Source organism: Mycteria americana, chromosome 1, assembly GCF_035582795.1.
Source record: "Mycteria americana isolate JAX WOST 10 ecotype Jacksonville Zoo and Gardens chromosome 1, USCA_MyAme_1.0, whole genome shotgun sequence".
NCBI classification, from domain to species: Eukaryota; Metazoa; Chordata; class Aves; order Ciconiiformes; family Ciconiidae; genus Mycteria; species Mycteria americana.
The window spans coordinates 123096206-123109433 of NC_134365.1; positions in this window are offsets into that span (position 1 = coordinate 123096206).

Below are 13228 nucleotides of genomic sequence, written 5' to 3' on the forward strand. Positions count from 1 at the left end.
GTCCCTCTGCAGAGCCTTCCTGCCCTCAAGCAGATCAACACTCCTGCAGAACTTGGTGTCATCTGCAAACTTAAGCAAGACTGTAGCAATATAACAGTTAGGAACTCTAACCAGAAGTGAATAGATTTAATTATAAATTAAATATCTTTTTTAAAAATCAAAACAAATCCATCTTCTAGATAAGATAGACCCACTAGTTTTTAAAAAAGTCAACTATTTATTTTTAATCAAAGGTTAAGTTTCTTAACTCTGTTATAAGTGCTGAAATGATATTGTAAGAACCTTTAATGCAGTCACTTAACACCACTGGCTGCCCTGTGATGAAGCAGCCCCCTAATCTTGTTCTACACTGGAGGGAATGGCACATAGATCATCTTAATGAGGCTGACTTTTGTCTAATGCTCATGCACCAACCATCGTTTACAGAAAGGCTTGTTTAGCAGCAATGTCCTAACACACTGCTAAAGGTATTTGCATTTTTTAAGAATAGTTGGCCATTTTGAAAACCTGCCCAGTTGATAATTTCAGTAAAAGCAAACACAGAAACCATATGTGGGGCACAAAAACTGGAAAGAGGTTTATTCATTTCCTTGCTTAAAAAGGTTACATTTTTGTGATTTCAGAGGCCCTTCAGTTATTTCCAGATCATGGTTTTGCCACTTCCCATGAATGACTTGCTGATTTTTATTTTTTTTAAATCCCAAGTCCCTGAGTCATGAATTTATATGAGAATTCCAGCCTTTGTTAAAAAGATATATCCTTCCCTGCCATGATTGCACAGGAAATCTTGAAGATTAATGGAGATATGCACCCTTACTCCCATGTGGGACTGGCCTGGAAGAGGATTGGGTTTGGGTGTCTAGGTATGAGGGTTATGGTTTTTTGGGGGTTGCGAATGTGTGTTGCATTATATGCGAAATTGCATGCAAAACCACAGTTACAATCATCTGTGATCTGGAACCCTTATATCTGCTACCCATATTCTTGGGGAAGCAGGTAAATGAGCTTCAGACTTCCTCAAGCTGACTGTGAGAATGGGCAGAGCTATATTAGTCTTTGTATGACTGTGCTATGATCAGATGCTCCACTGATTGCTTCTATATTCCTAGGAAATCCTATTGGTGTTGGAGGGCACTGGAAGGAAGAGGAGATGAAGAATAAAAAAGATTAGAAAAGGCCCCCAAAAATCATGCTAATTAGGGCCAATCTGAAACTGTGTACAGATTTCACACAAACAGAAATGTAATTGGAAGTAACACACAAACAAATGAAGTTTATCACTTCATATTTGAGCAACACAAGGTTTATCATCTGAACATAAAAGACACTTACTGCTATGCACAGAAGACTCTCTCAAAAATCGTATTTTCCTATGACCGGGGGATTACACAAGCCTTTGGTAAAGATACTCACTAATAGCTATTGTCTGCTATCAGGCACAATGACAACTCTGACACATAGTATCAGTTCATATGAAGGAAGGGGACTTGTTTAACTTGTTATCCAAACCCCAGATTAACTGAAAAATTGAGTCATATGGAGAAATGAATGGTTCAGGGGTAAAAGGTTAAAAAGGGAAGCAAAAGGGGTAAAAATGGCATTTCTGACTTGGCCAAAAAGAGTTGTTAGCTTCTGAGTCAAGCAGCTACAGCCACCTAACTGCAAAGCTTTTTTTTCAGGTCCTTCTTCCATTTGCAAGGTTTATTTCTCAAGCAGAGGAGGAAGACTTCTTTTGGGGTTCCATGGATAAATGGGTCAATGCTGAGCAACAGACATAGCTGCATTCTGTCACCCATATCAGATGCTTTTAAAACTACATGAACACCAGTTCAGAGCCTTAGGCTAGCAACATTGCAAGTTTTAGCCTCCTCTGCATCACCACATTAGTTTATCTAAGAAATAGAAAAATTGGAAACTAATACTGGAAAATAACGCGGCCCAAAAGATGCTCAAAATTGAGATATGTTAACAAATCCACAATGGATGAAAAAATATTATGTTCTCTCTAAATATAATTCTGCCAGACAGACAACTTGTCCACAAGTCCATTAAAGTAAAACTAAAAGCACAAAAACCAGAACCGAGTTCCAAACATAAAGTTGGTTACTATGTATTCGTATGAATCTTTGGTTTTCAAACTTTTTTGAACTGTGAACAACTAAACATTTTCAGAAGAAGCATAGACCATGACAGAAACTCCACATATACGTAACGTGAACTTGCTTCTACTAGTTACTTTCACTGCAAGAAAACCCACTTTTGTAGACTAAAATTTTAATAAGACATATGAATTTCACGGTTTTTATTCTTACCTTCTAATTGCCTACAAACTACAGATCTCTGAATGTTAATGTATTGTTAAAAAGAAGATAATACATTCTCTTACTTAAAAAGAGAGCAACAGACAAATCTACTTGCTAACTGTTGACAGTTTTCCCTACATAACTCCTGTGAAGGCATATCTCCAAAGGAAAGATACTTCTCTTCTGAGAAAGGACTACTGTAGCTCCACCAATAACAAAGAAGTTATGAGGATTTGCATTAGCCAAGGGTCAACTCCCAGACTAGCTTGTTTGTTTGTATATTTTAATTAAGTGAAGTGGGTAGACAAAACCTTCAAAAACTACGAAATCGTGTTTATGTGTTGTAACAAAAGGCCTGATTTTGATCCCACTCTAATTCTCCACTGGCTGACCCACTCAGCACACAGTCAGTATAGAAAACAGATGCAAAACCATTATGCTCATTTGCATCTTTTAGCTTAAAGCTAAAAGCAGAAAGCACTGCGTATGGACCAACATCAGTTGCTGAATTTGTTACACAGGACACAAGTTTCTCTCTCAAAACAAAGCAACCAAACTAAATACAACCAAATGAGAAGGGATGTGATTAGGCAAGCATTCCTCTTTTCTTCCAGCCCCTATACAAAATCCAAAGACTGTATCTTTTTGTCTCAGAGCTCTTTAATGAGTAAGCAGGGTCTCATTAATGATTTCATTATCAGTTCATTTTTCCTTATACGTGTGCAGAAGCTCAACTGATTATGATCTTTGGAAAACTAACTTTTCACCACCAAAATAAATCAAAATCAGGGAGAAGAGGGAAGAATCCACTATTTTACTTAGTATTGTGAAGAGTTCAGAGATTACAATTCTGGCTGATCTCCTTTGATTCACAGCTGCTGCTAATCTTTGTCTGAAACACCCAGGGGTTTCCTCCCTCCTCAAGCCCATTTGAACCCAATAAAAGACTGTACTTACCAGCCTTAATGTGAACATCCTGACTTCTGATTTTCCCTGAAGGATTTTCAGCTGTGCAATAGTAAGTGTTATCATGGATTAAGTTATTAAAGCTTGAAGGAGGGAAGGGGAAAATTTGGAGAGTGCCATTGGGGTGGACGTGGCGGATCCCTGGGACATCGTAGATCTCCTCGCCCGTTGCTAGGTACCATCTGAGCGTCACAGGGGGGATTCCTGCTGCAGGACAGGGTACCAATGTCCCTGTGGTGCTAGCAAACACTACCTCTTGCAGAGATGCATTGACAAAATATAGACTGGCATGTAGATCTTCACTGAAAACTGCAAGACAAAAAAAGAAAAAGAACAGACCTTGAAAACCTAGGAAATTTCAGCTACATACAAAACAATTTGACTGTTATTTGCCACAAAATCAAACGTAATGCCTAGGGAAGGCAAGCAAAACATCTGGATCCTAATGTAAGCTCTAATAAAGTGTTTCTCATTTTAGAAGTTATCAGCAGATTAAACACACTAAGTGTTTTACATCCAAAAGTAAAATGGGAAATCCCTTTCTTTGTAGCGTAAACTGAAACAGATCTGATCACTTTTGCATTTGCTGATGCAGCATTTTTTTGTAAGGCCAGCAAAAATTCAGCAGTAATCTACTTCCATGAAATTCCTAGTAACTAAATTTCTGCCTGGAACACAGGCAGTTTCTGTTAGCATTTATACATTTATTTTTACAGTCTTTCCATGGCAAAATGATTTATAAAGTAATAAAAATTACTGAGCAAACAATGAAAAAAATCCCCATAATTCCTTAATAATAATACATACCTATACTTAATACAGATACAACTTAATAAAGACATGATATAATTTGGTCAGGTCTTTCTAACAAAGACCTATAAACCTAGGTACAAAGCACACATGGTAATCTTGGTTCTGCCATGCGTGTGACTATAGCCCCCATCCCAATCTTAAACTACAGATTCTGTAACACTGAAAAGAAGTTAGTATTGGTCAGAGCACAAGATTAGCCCTCATTCTTCTGAGCACTTCTGCCATGGGCTATTCAGCTGTTACCCAGAGGGCTTGAAGGCTCCAGGTGGCTTGAAGGTTTCCCACGTTTCATCCAACACACCTTCCTAATCTTCTCTGTCTGAGAGCATATCAGCATAAGGCACGATTTTTGTTTTCCAATAAATAGTAGGAGACATTACGAACACCACCACTCTGCTGTACATTTGCATATACTGCTCACTTGTAAAACACTTGCCAATTTTGCTTGGCACAAACACAGAAACTTGCATATTTCACTATATCTTGAATGCACTAGATTATGACATGATTTTCTGAATCAAGTCTGGTAAGGAATACGCTTTTGAAAAGGTGACCATAGTGCATCAGGCCCAAGTGAGCATTGATAAGACAGATTTCAAGTTCAGCCTTCATTTGCACAAGATGAATGCTATTGTCCTGCAGAAATAACTTGCAATCCCAATGCTAAGTCATGAAGTGCCTTGTCTACCTCTGCCACTTAGTCTTATGGTAGCTTGGAGCACAAAATGGACTATTTTTTCCTTCTCTCTTTTGACATCTTGAGGAGATAGAAGGTGGGAAGATATTATCTTCTAAATATCATCTTGGTATTGACATTGGGAGATACCACCTCAAAAGAGAGTGGAACTGGCTCTGGAAATCCTAGAATGAAAAAAGTAAGAGAGACCCTCCTAAAGCGATAGGGAAAGATGTCTGACATGCAGGAGGCAGCCAGATAAATGAACAACACAGAGCAGGATGAAAGGCACTTGGAGATTCAGAAAGAAGACATTTCAAGCACGGGAGCTGATGAGTCCCTGCATATGGATGAGGCAGGTGCTAGTACAGAATAAAGTCCCTTGTAAGAAACAAATTCTTCCTAGCTGGCGCAGCCCTAGGAGAAACTTGGGTATCTGGAAAGCAAAAATAGACATAATAGGACTAAGCACAGGAAGAAGCAGGGTTGAATAAGATAGTGCCACTTTTACATAATCACGTTTCTAATTATAGTTGTACTTTGAAGCAGAGAACAGTATTGTTTGTAACATAATAGAGCACTAAAAAAAAAATAAAATTTGGCATTGTTCATCTGCTGTACAGGCTATTCTCTACAAATACAAGTGAAACAATCAACAGGGCATTTTAATTTCCATTGGCCAACAAGACATTCACATAGAAGTAATAAATACAGTTCACATTTGCCAACTTTTATTATGCTATACTGCTTCTTAACAGGCATTCACGTAAAAGCGGTAGATTTGCTGGCCGAGAATAAAGAGGTGAATACCAAATTGCAAATGCCATAAAAATAGAGACTATCAGGAACTATGTTTGACACTTCCATAGAATCTAACTTTCTAATCAAAATGCAGCACAGCTGAACTAGAGACTCATACTAGCAGCACATAACAATGAATTTTTCCAGCTGCTTTGTATCCCCTGTAGAAGCTTTCACTACTTTTGACAAACTTTCCATCCATCAGCCTCTACAATAGTGCTTCATTTTAAAACAGCATCTGGTACACATTCACCTTAATGGCAGACACAAACACGCTAAGATCCCTGGAAAATAATTGCAGTGCTATAATACACACACATATACACAATGCTGACAATCCAGATGCATTTTGTGGTGGAAAACAATGTGTAAGCTACTTGGATACATTCAACAACAAAAATGGGATTTCAGAACCTTTTATTAAAAAGATATTTCTCTGCAACATTCCATAGGAAGAAAGTGATTAGCTGAATAACAGAACAAGTGATATATCAAAACCTAATTGAAACTGAGACAAGGCAAAGACGATATGTAATTATATGTTACTTAATGGTAAAATATGATCCAACTAAACACCATCTTTTACCGTAAGCAGAAGCAAGCTCAGACTAAAAGTTGCAAGGGAGAGTGGTAGGGAAAGTTGATGAAAGTTATAGATATAAAACAGTGAAAAGAAATACATGAAGAACAAACAAACAAACAAAAAAAAGAATAGAAGGAGGGGTGGGGGGGAAAAACCAGGCAGGTTCTACTAACTGCCTACATGCTATTCTGAAAACAAGGCTTTTGAAGTATTTTGTCTCCACAACAATGGCTAAAATTAAGAGGGCCCAAGCAAACAGGCACAGGCCTGCCCCCACAGCCTGCTCTGCAGGAATGGACCTCTACAATGCTTCTAAGCCAGAACTGAAACAGCTTACAGTTGAGTCTGACCACAGTTGGCCTGGAGAGGGATGACATCAGCATTTTCAAAGAGATGACATCAGTTAGCAGTCCAAGGGAAGGAGAGTCAAAGATTCCTCCTGAATAAGATTTATTACTGAAACCAATAATACTTGAGGAAAACAGGAGGAAGCCTGCACCTCAGCAGCACTCAGTGGATGCCCCAACCGAAATGGCAAGGTGACAAACAGTCTGCACGTGCAAGCGCTTCAGGACAGTGAGGCAAAGACCTAGGCCCTTAACTGTGTGGTTAAAGGAGTACATAAACAGTTTATCAGATCAACAGACACAGGACAAGAGACACTTCTTGAATCTCAGGTTAAATAGATACCATTATCTTACTCATACAACAAGGGAAGGCGGGAAGGCAGGAAGGCGGGAAGGCAATTTGCAAGTTTAGTCAAAATTCCTTAGAATCAACTAGCTGAAGCTATACGGGGAACTGACAAAGTATAATAGCCAAGGAAATGTCTCCTGCTTTTCAGGGGAGACAGTGCTGCCGCACTGTGCCTAGCAAAGTGCTGAATATGTCAGCCAGATACAAAATTTCTTTTAGCACTTGAGAAATCTCCTGTCAAGTAAACTGGCTTATCTCACGACAAGCTGGTCAGTGGGGCTGCAAGTCGATCACACTCAGAAAGTGAGACTGAGCACTGTATAGCCAGTCTGGGTAGATGTAACCAGATAGGTTACAGAGACAGAGATAGGTATAAAGATCTAGGCTGGGCTTTGCATTTGCTATACCTGTACCTATTGGCATAGCTAAGACTGGACTCACTTTTTTGGTTTGTACAGAGGTGATCTTTACTCTCTTCTGGTACGTCACTCCTTCCTCCAGGTCTCCAGGGTGCTGCAGCTCCTACATATATACATGCTGTGCACTTGAAGGTCTTCTATAAGGGCCTAGCAAATAACACTTTTGATATTTCTGCCTACAAGGGTGTCATTTGTCAAGGTTTCATTGTATATTACATAAGACAAAACAGGCTGAAACTGATGCTTCACAATCCTGCTTTTTAATGGGCAGAAGGAGGTGTCACTAAGGTATAAGAGAGGAGAAGCTACATTTAAGCTACCATACTGGATCAGGCTTGGGCTTGCTCTGTGTAGGATATCATGTCCTGGAGGGATCAGCATCAGCTGCAACAAAGTGATGAAAGAAGACGTGCAAAAGCAAACCATGAAACTATCTGTCCAAGGGAGATCCTCCTCTTCCCTTCCTCCACCGTTCTCTATGTCTCCCTTCAGACTGCTTCACCTTTAAGAGCCTTTGCCATAATGATGCCAAAAGTGAAAACTTCCATAGAGTTTCCATGTAACATAAGAAAAATTTATATCTGTACAACTTGGTGCCAGAATGCAATGCAGAGGCTTGATGTTGTGCATTTCCTTTTCACCATGATCTCTTTCATGTTTTAGTAAGTTTAAATAACACGTTTGTGATTTTTGAAGCTAGCTTTTTGTGCCTCACATTCTTCCAAAACCCTCTTTCTGTATTCTGCAAATGACCACTTAAAGCCCCAGTTTTCTCTTCAGTTCTTGAAAGAACTGAAATACCTTTGGGCAACAAATAGCTCAACATATGCAAAAATATTAATAAAATGTCTCTGAACAATTAATTGTTACTTATATTGAAATTACCTTCCCTGTCCTTTTCAAAGTCTAAATACTATTCCTGTAATGCTTATGCAAGGGGAAAGTTTGGTCCTAAATTAATAACAATTTCAAAACAAAGGGAAAATTATTTCTCATTCCTTTGATTAATCAAATCCAGCATGAAATATTTATGTAGATAAAATAAAAGATATAAATCAAAGTGAAAGTCTGGAGCAAAGAGACCACTGAGATTATTTAGATAAAATAAAAATCAAAGTAGAAAAGATAAATTATGTAATTAAGCAGTTGACTGCTCTCCTGCACTACAGCAGGTTTATAGCAACAGCCTTAACTGTCTTACTGTGGAACGTCAGGTTTGCCACAGCCCTGGACATTAATATTTCCTCTCCTTTTCTCCTCAGTGATGTTGTGATGGATGAACTGGGCAACAATCAAGTCTCTTATTTAGATTTAATAGATCGTATAAGGTGTCACCTTAAAATTTAAGAATTTCTCACTGTTAAATACCAGCAATGTAAACACAAGAAATCTAGAAGCAAACCCAAGGACTATAATAAAAACATAAAAAATAAGAATAAAAAAGGACATTATAGAATAAAGTCTAAACTTGGCCTCTGTCGGAAATCAGTGATCCAAGAACAGCCCTTTTTCAGAAAGCTCCTTCCTGGTGCTGACTCTTGCAGTCTGTGCTTGGAATGGTAGATGCCTGGGACCACTTCGTACTATGACGGGACAACACACTCCAGCAAAAGCTGACAGTTGGGAAAATTTGCTATAGGCAACTTCTCAGCCACATAAAGCAGGAGCAAAACAAGATGAGACACAGTCTCTTGAGCAGTTAAGCGACTAGGAACCCAGGTAGTGTCATCAACACATCAAGCTCCAATCAAAGTTTAAGAAAAACAAAAAAAAAAAATATCAACAGCCTGTGTGCCTTCTGGAGGATGCCTTTTCCAGAGACACCCCAGGCATTTTGCCTAGGTTAAGAGCAGTTTTTCTGAGCCTCCTTCACAGATAATGTAAGACTACAAACACAGCCTAAAGGCAGTTTAGACCCCACTTTGGTCACTTCACTTGGTCCTTCATCTCCACCAGTTAGAGAGAGATTAGGACAGCTCTCCATCTTTCTTGAAGACCTCAGTTAACTGGAGAAGGCTAGCCCAGCTGCCCCAATATTTTTAGCTTCTGGGTGGATGTTTGTTGTCTACAGTTACAGGTCCTTCTACGGTGAGTCCAGTCTGTCTGGCACATGCATTAGCCTAAAAGCATCACATCCTTTTCACATCCTTTGCCCGTCCTCACAGCAGCACTTCCACAATATATCTTCAGGTTTCATAAAATTTAAAACCAAGGGCTTTTTTTGTGGTTTTGGTTTTGTTTTGGTGAGGGAAGTGGCACATAAAAAGCAATAGTAGAATCATAGCAAAAAAGACAAATATGCTCCCCTTCACCCCCAAAAGTGGGCGGGGGGGGGGGGGAGGGGGCGGGGAAGAGGCAGAAAAGAGAGATTATCTGCCAAAAAGGAAGAAAAAGCTAACAGGGCTACTGGAAGTCAGAAGGATGCTAACACTCAAGGAGGGATTTTTAAAGGAACTCCTCAGGATCCCATATCTCACGAGAGATCTGGTATCAGCAAGACAGTTCCTTTTTCACTGGCCTGAAATCAGAGTAGGAAGCAGGCAAGAAATCATCATCTCGATCATAACTCTTAAAAACATACAGGTATTAGGTAGAGTTTATCCTTCCTTTGAATGCCTTTGCATCTTGTTTTATTTGAAGTTAAGAAAAAATTATACACACCTACAGGGGAATATTCCACTTGGCATTACTAAAATATGCATTTGCTTTTTAGAGGTTGAACTTCTCTGTGAAATTTTGGGACCCAAATATAACAATTGAGAAATTTAAAGAACATAATTTAAGTGCCATTTTCCATATGGTCAGTGAAAAATATTGAAATCCTCATTACCACAAGAAAATAAAGTATTGATTATTCACTGTAAGGTAAAAGACAAATATTTTGTAAAACTATTTAATGGAATTCATGTAAAAAACAATCCAAAAAACCCCCAAAACATTCGTAAGAAAATGGCTGAAGACATCTAAACAATAAATTATGTTTAAGGAAACTGAATTAATAGGATCATACTACAGGTTAATTACCCTGTCGACATCCAAACAATACAGTACGGTAGGATAATCTTTTTTGCATACACACAGAACTGATAAATGAAACATTTCAGAGTGCATTGCTGTGCCTTTCAAAGCAGTAGTAGAAGCATTACAAATGCAATCACAAATATGCAGATTACTTGGTGTAGTACACAGCCAAAGACAGTCTGGGTGGGTGGTAGGGTGAAATGCTAGCAAGCTATATCACTATTTAGGATGATGATTCCCCCCCAATTCCATAATGTATCACCATGACTGAGATTTAAAAAAAAAAAAAAAAAAAAAAAAGCTAGATAGGCCTTTTCTCCTTTCCTCCATCTCCCCTTGCCAAATTAAAAAAAGACCTTTATTTTAAAAGAAGAAAAAACTGATTAGGCATCTACAAACAATAATGTTGTTCTCACTACTCAATTATCAAGTAACTGGCTATGCAAAGTGACCTAGAGAAATTACTTCAGCTACTGTGAAAAGATCAGAGTGATGAGGAATTGCTATAATCCATCTGTGATCATGTCTCCCTCTAGGGGTTTTATCTAATGACTAACATATAAAGTTGATAAATATTATAAATTTTATTAGAGTAAGGGTAAAACAAATGCCCTTTTACAATTTTAGTTTTTATTCTGACTCTGGACAGGAATTTCATATGCCCCTCTAAATTGATAAGGATTGAATATTCCTCACTATTTGAGGGGAGGGAGGGTAAAACATAAATCACATTATAAGTGATAAGCTTCAGGTGGAGGAAAGATAGGTGTCTTCAAGAACAGGGAACAGGAAAACAGCACTGGATAAAGATGCTCTGACCAGACTCCAAAGTAAGTCTTACTAAAAGGAACTAAAAGAACGAAGAAGAGAGAAAACAACAGTAAAGAAAAATGATGAGAGAATGCTAAAATCAACACAAAATAGCTTTAATATGGAAAACAAAATGAAATCAATTGCACAAACTGATTTGAGATTACAAATATAATTAACAAGACATGAGTATAATAAACTGTTACACTGGTAAAAATAAATACAAAAGCACCAATTAAACACCACCACCCACAACAGTTTTAAGCTAAGTCAACAATGGAGTCAAGGAAAAAACATTTGCTATCAGCCAGTTTGATCTCCCTGATCAATGTTACTTTCTTGTAAACTGCTGAGAAAAGCAGAAAAAAAAGCCCCATTTTTTGTCTGCAGTTGTCATCTCCTGCAAAAAGGGAGTTAACTCTGCACTGGTCAGAACACAGGTGTTCATGAGAACAATGGACAGAAAAAACTTTTTTTGTTTCCCCCAGAAAAATATATCTTCCAGCAACAAATGCTGAAATTTCAGCATTTCTGAAATGCAGAAAACAAATTTTTCTGATACTTCTTACAGAGGCCTCCTAAACAGTGAACAAGCAAAAGCATGAAGAATCTTTTTCACCAATTTTTCAATTAGGAAACGCTAACTTGTCCAAACTTGAGCTTTGCATGGGTGAGCTGCTAATTGTCCTTGACAGGCTGACCTGCTGGGCTTGAAGGGAGCCCCAGCACCTGCAGGGGCCTCAGTCAGCACAGGGAAAGGGCAGAGACCCAGTGCACCTCAGAGTGGCACTTTGAAACCCGAAATCTCTGAATTTGGCAAAAAATGCTCCTTGCTTTCTCTTTGTGGTGGCTATCAGAGACCCTGATGAAGCCAGATGACAAAGTGAATCCCAATTGCTCCCTGCCAGGCATTCCTCCCAGACTTGACATCCAGGTGCAGTGGCAGAGGATGTCCCGGGAGAGAGGCGATGGGGAAGATGGCATCCAGGAATAAGGAGATGAGGGGCAGTTGCAGGCAGAGGCCTTCCCTCTGCCCCTGGACCTCCTCCTCCTCCCACCTCCTGAGGGGAGAGCATAAGGGAACAAGAAAGGGCTGGCAATATAGCTGGGATGGAGAGCCCGGAGAAAGCCTGGGACAGGCCTGTTATCAGTTATTTATGTCTTCCTCATGTAAAGAAAGCTTTAAGAGAATCAGGAGAGCGTTAATTTGCAAAATGTAACATTCCAAAATTGTCCTGTACAAAGAAATTGAGTTATTCACTAACTTCACTCTAGCAGGTGCCTGCTTTGGTCATCCCAGAGACGTGGCTTAACTTATGGTAAAATAAAAATTTGAAGTAAAAAGCATTTCTTGGATGTTTGACTTTTTGATGTCGAAGCAGTCTTGTAAATTGTTGTGATTGCTACTGCAGTACAAAGCGATGGGAAAAAAAATCAAAAGAAGAATACAGTCTACAGCAACTACGGGTAGGCTGGTTAGTTTTTGCGCTGTTTTAATGTATATGATTGCATAATTGGTATCATTCAGAAAGCCAAAATTCTTTCCACAGTATATAATCTCCCAATGCAGAACTGCTTCCCATGTAGTCTGTTGTGTAATGGTAGCCAGTATTTCCAGGCTAAACAGTATAAAATTACAACATGTCCACCAAAAGGAACAAAAATATAAATTATGTTTTTTCAGATTGCTACTCTGATTCAATGTGCCAGTGCTCAACCTTTTATTCCAAAGGGGTATTCATCTGAATCCATTTCTAAATCAGAACCACTAATGAGGATAATTAAGTATGCAATTGGTTTTGCCTACAAAAAATGATCACTGCAGAAAAAAGAACACAGTGTTACGTTATCATTCTCACAGGACAGAAACTTCCATTAAATCAAAGCAGGCTTCCACAATTAAAAGAAGAGGTCTTCAGGTGAAACCATAAAAAGAAGCAGAACTCACAAATGAGTTGCATCTCTGGAAGGGGAATAAGTGTTGGTATTGGTGGAGTGCACCGTAGAGACCTGAGTGCACAGACAAATGCTGAGTGGCAAATGCAATAGATGCAAGTGATGGGAGCCTTTAATCAGCTAAAAAGGAATAGTCTGTTTGTGATTTAAATGCTTACTTTTAATTGTATGTTCAATAGTGGGT